Genomic DNA, 5109 nt, shown 5'->3' with positions numbered 1-5109 from the left:
CACTGAAGGGTGTTAAAGCCTGATGAAGGTGTGTTTTCACTGCGCGCTGTGGGTGGCACTGGGTGGGAAGCTTAGCCTAGGAAGAGCAAACCCAGGGTGGTGCAAGCAATGACAACTGAAGCACCCCTAAAACAGGGCCATGGAGGTGGGCTGGGCTCACGCTGAAAGTTGGATATTGCAGTGCCAGGGAATTGCAGGTTTTTGGCACACCCTGTGGGGAATTTTTAAAATAGATACAATTAAAGGTAAAGTGTAAGGAGAGGGGTGCCAATGATGTACCGCATGGCCTTTATCTCCCAGATAGCTGGGCTCTCCTCTGGAGAGGGCTTTGCCCATACCCCTGGTCGCCAGAAAAGCCGGTGAAAAGCATGAGCGCACTGATTCCCTCACGGATGTGTGTTCCGGATGGAGTGATGAACTTCACTGAGAGAGAGAGACAGCAATGTATTTGTTGGTATAAAACAAAGTTTGACGGTAAACGTGGAGATGTGTTCTAACAAGATTTGAGATGGCAAGGCACACTTGGTTATTTACTGCACAGAGGATGTGACCTCATCCTGTCAGGGAGACCCTCCCGTTGAGTCACAGGATTCAGAAAGGACCCCCTTGTTTTCTAAACTCCTTCTCAGAGAGGAGTCTAGGTGTGGTTGGATCCCATCCTAGTCCCAGGCTTGGTCAATGGTTTGTATCTAAAGGATTATTTATGCGCAATAAATCCTTTATATCACTTAGCTAAGATTTCAAAGTTTAGCATGCTATTAGTCACTTACCAAGGATCTGTGCGGTGAGGAATCTCTGAATCTTGAGAAGTAAACCCCTTGAGTATCCCTGCTCAAGGGGAGATCCTGGCATGCAGCCTGCTGCCGTTCAGGAGAGCTCAAAGGGCTCTTGGGCTGTTGACTATTTATGGGAGTAAGGTATTGACCTATAGTCATATTTGCATACTGCGTATAGACATATTTGCATACCAGTATTGTGGTTAGGTGGGTGCATTTCTCGACTTAGCCCTTGGCTATTGTGTTGTTACCTGTCTCCCCAGAACCACGTTGAGCCCGAATGCAGCCATCACGACTAGATGCACCCATTGTAACCACCACGGGTGGTTATTGCTTGGGCAGAGTTACGGGAAATAAAGGTCAGGATTGTGCCTGGGGAGGAGGAGCACAACATCACAACATGGGGGACACCCCAGAACCTGCCCGGGGCAGATGTGCTGCTGCCCTCAGCAGAGAAGAGAAAGCTGGGAAGGAAACGTCAATGTCTCTGCTTGCTGCCGTGTGCTTGCATGGTGGAGGCGAGCACAGGAAAAGCAAATGTCCCCGTTTCAAATATGCTTGACTTGCCCGTCTCACCCCCGGAGATGGGGCTGCTCTGCCCTCCCTGTTCTCAGCGGAGGGTGGTGAAGGGCGAGCAGCACTGCTCGGCGCTGGGGGGCTCCCGGGGCCCCAGGGGGGACCTTCCTCTTGTGAAAAAATGGGTGTTACTGCTCCTTCTCCTCCCTCACGCTTTCTGTCAGGGATCGTCAAAAACTGTGGTCAGATCTCCAGAGCCACCTGGCGAAATCGCGCTGGGCCTGTGCCTCTGCTACCTCCTGACCAGCGGCGGGGGAGGCACGTTCAGAGGCTGACACAAACCTGGGGAGAAACCCAGTGCTTTGTTTTTAAAACCCTCTCAGGTCCCTCTCCAGCCCATGAGTCCAGTCCTGGCTCTCACCAGCCTTGGGCACAAGTGCCTTGGGTGTCTGAATCTGCCTTGCAACATCCCCTGGGCGCTTTCAGCATGAAAATTCCCTGGCCCTGACCCTCCCAACAGCCTTGCCATTTCTCTCTACAGCAGTGATACATCGTCTCCTCTCAAATGTCACTGGAAAACATTGCTTAACCTTGGTGCATCTCCCTCTCTCTCTTCCTTTGCTGTTATTAGCCTGCACTGTAATTGCATCAGTGGCTGTGGGAAGCGCTGGGGCACGGCTTTCCAGGGAGGCAAGACGCGGGCTGCCGCCATGGCGTGGGATAATGGGCTCCAGCCCCGACCCGCGAAGCCGGTGTGGGGGCGAAAGGATTGTGTGCGTCTCCACGCCCGCTCGGTCCTCGGCCTCTCCGCCGAGTCTGCTGACGAGGGTGCCAATTAGTGTCAGTCGCGCGGGTAGCTGGTGATGCGGACACCTGCGCGCCCGGGCCATGCAGGCCACTGCCTCACTGCCACCGTCCCAGCACAGCTGTCAGATAGGGATGGCTCTGCCACCGCTGACCTGTGCCCCTTTGGAGCCGGTGATTTAAGAGGTGAAAGACATAATGTGCCATTACCCATCCCCGGCTCCAGAGCCCACAGTTGCAGCGTGGGGACCTGGGCCCTGGGTTTGTCCCGCTGTTGGGAAGTGCTCGGTAAAGATGCAGTGCTTCATCACCCTCTGTGACGCTACGTTACTTTGCAGGGCTGTCGTTTACAATATATTTAGAAGGCTCTATCTGTCCCCATCCATCTCCCTACCCTCTAACGTGTAATGGCTGCTCATTGCTACAACATTTGTCTTTGTGAAGGAGAAGAGGGATAACTCTTCGCCCGAGTAAAGATAAATACTGCAGAGGATCACCTGTCATTTGTGGGTACGTACCATATAACGTGTCGTGTGCACAAACGAACTCTCCCACACACTTGCGATGCACAGATATTTTATATAAGTGTGTGTGTAATATTAATGTACTCAAAACACGCACACAGTTGCACATGTTTAGGAAGGCATATGCTTGCTGTGTGTCTGCACCTCGCTGTAGAAAAGCTGTGTTCATATGTGTACACTTGCATGCATAAATATTGTCAGGAAACAAAAAAAAAAAAATCAAGTCACTATAGATAGCATCATGGAAAATTAAAGACGAAGCTGAGAACAGACAGTGTTAATAACCCAGGCGGTTGTGTCACCAGTCGAGTAGGGTGCCTTTTGAAGGAGAGAAAGAGCATGTGGAAATCCGTTAAGTAACGCGCACGGGCATCATAGGCTCTCACATCCGGGACCACGTGCTTTTTAAAAGGATGTGTGTGTGTTTGTGTGGGTAATTTTTATATCTGAAAAGGCTCCCTGAAATAACGGAACACAAAGCCAGCGCTTGTTTGCGTTAGGTTGAGACGCTGGCATTAAGATGATTATATGACTCTATTAGCAGGGCGTTATGGCTCCAATTTCACTTAACATCTGAGCTATTCACATTAAAACATGCCCTTGGCCTGACAAGGCATTATTAACTTGCGTTTAATAAAAATAAAATATTACATTTAAAAAAATTGAAAGCTGACAAATTTGATTTAAATGAATACTGAACTCCAGGCAAATGTGTTGCTTGAACTCTGCCTGCTGTACTGAAGCTGACAGGAAGCATTAAAGTAATACTGAGTGGTCAATATGTGATTAAATATCATATGTCAAGCTTAGCAAGAACGTTCCTTCCAAAGAAAATTATATTGTTAAAAATAAGTGACAAATTCTAAGCAGCTCCTTCAAATTCATAAAGACATGTGAAAGAATGGAAGCGTGCTTGTAATAAACTGGGATCTCTGCAGGAGACAGAGAATATACTGTCTCTTGCACAGAGCCACATAGAGCATCTACAGGTAATCAGATAAAAATGATTGCACATATTTGAAGCAATAAATTTCCTTTGCATTTGCCATAGAACATAAAGAGAAGAGACATGCTACATTTTCACACCATGTTTTCATCTGAAAGCTTTTGCTGTCACGCTGTTCTGTCTAAAGGGATTATTTATTTATATAGACTTAAGCATCTATATGTGTACATACATGCATAGATATATATACATATGCTAGAGCAATCTCGAGCAGTATTCAGAGTGAGCAAATTAAAACTAAGTCAGATTTTAAAAGAAATAATTGTAATAGTAATAACAAGTGCCCCCCTGCCTTAGATGTTTGTGAACACTAATTCTTCATGGCTATCGTCTGCTACGGATTCCAGCTGGGAGAACATGCTTAAACATGATCAACTTTCATCCTGTGTTTGCTGAAAGACAGACATAGATGTCATTGCCCCCTCCTTGCTTCAGCAGGATCAATCCAGGATTACCAGGGTGCAGTAAGGGCAGTGTCCAGCAGTCTATTTAGATTAGACAGAGCAATAAAATACCGGCACCTACAGCCTCAGACAAATGACTTGATATGCTTAGGTCAAGAGGTTACCAAAGCCAGGTGAGATCTGAGACCTATTTATCACTGCCTGAGCTCAAATTAAGTTTTAAATATTGTCAGAAATGAAAAACTGCTACTAGGTGGAGTCAAGTTAATTCATCTCACTGCACTCGGAAACTGTCTTTTAGCTCCACCACAGTGCCTGCTATCCTGCATTGGAGGGGGCCTGTCAGAGCACCTCCTTTAGCAGAGACGTAAGGGCCCTACTCGGCCTTTGCTTCCAAGATGGATGTGTTGCATTTCTATGGTGTCTGGCTGTACGGAGATGTTTGCCACATGTACAGGTCTGAGACACGGCCTTTTTTACAAAGCACCATCCTGCACAATGGAGGTCGGGTAGTTTCAATCACACTTGATTGAAAACCCTGTTCTTTTTACCCAGCTGGTCCAGGGAATGGGATTTGTTGGTTTGTAGGAAGAGGCATTTAGGGATGAAGCCTTTGAGCCTGCTATGTTGGTACAAAGGGCCATGAAGTTCTCCCATGCAGGCACAGAGCTGGCATAACCGGCCTGCCCTTTTCCTCCTGCCCCGTTTCCATTTCAGGGCTGTAAGGAGCGTGCCACCGTGCCTATCCCTGTTGTCCCCTGGGAAAAGGTTGGGGTATGATTTAGTTTACAGTGTTCAAGAGAACATAAAATGACATCCGTCAATTTTATGCTTCTCCTCTCTCCCTCGCCCATCTGCTGTTCTTCCCGAGCCCTGCCTTCAGCTCTGGCTTCAAGCACAGTGCTTGAGCCTTCCAGCGGCAGGGAGTCTCCCGAGGCAGGAGCATGAGGGGGTCCCCGGATCAGGGTTGCCTCCACTCTGATGTGCATTTATGCTGGCTGCCTCGGCTCTCCCTGCGAGCCGGGTTACGGCCCCCAGCCCTTTGGTGTGGAAAGGGGAGACGAGAGCCCTGCAGACAA

This window comes from Chroicocephalus ridibundus, chromosome 8 (assembly GCF_963924245.1).
Source record: "Chroicocephalus ridibundus chromosome 8, bChrRid1.1, whole genome shotgun sequence".
Classification (NCBI taxonomy): domain Eukaryota; kingdom Metazoa; phylum Chordata; class Aves; order Charadriiformes; family Laridae; genus Chroicocephalus; species Chroicocephalus ridibundus.
Note: the sequence above shows the minus strand (reverse complement) of the source record.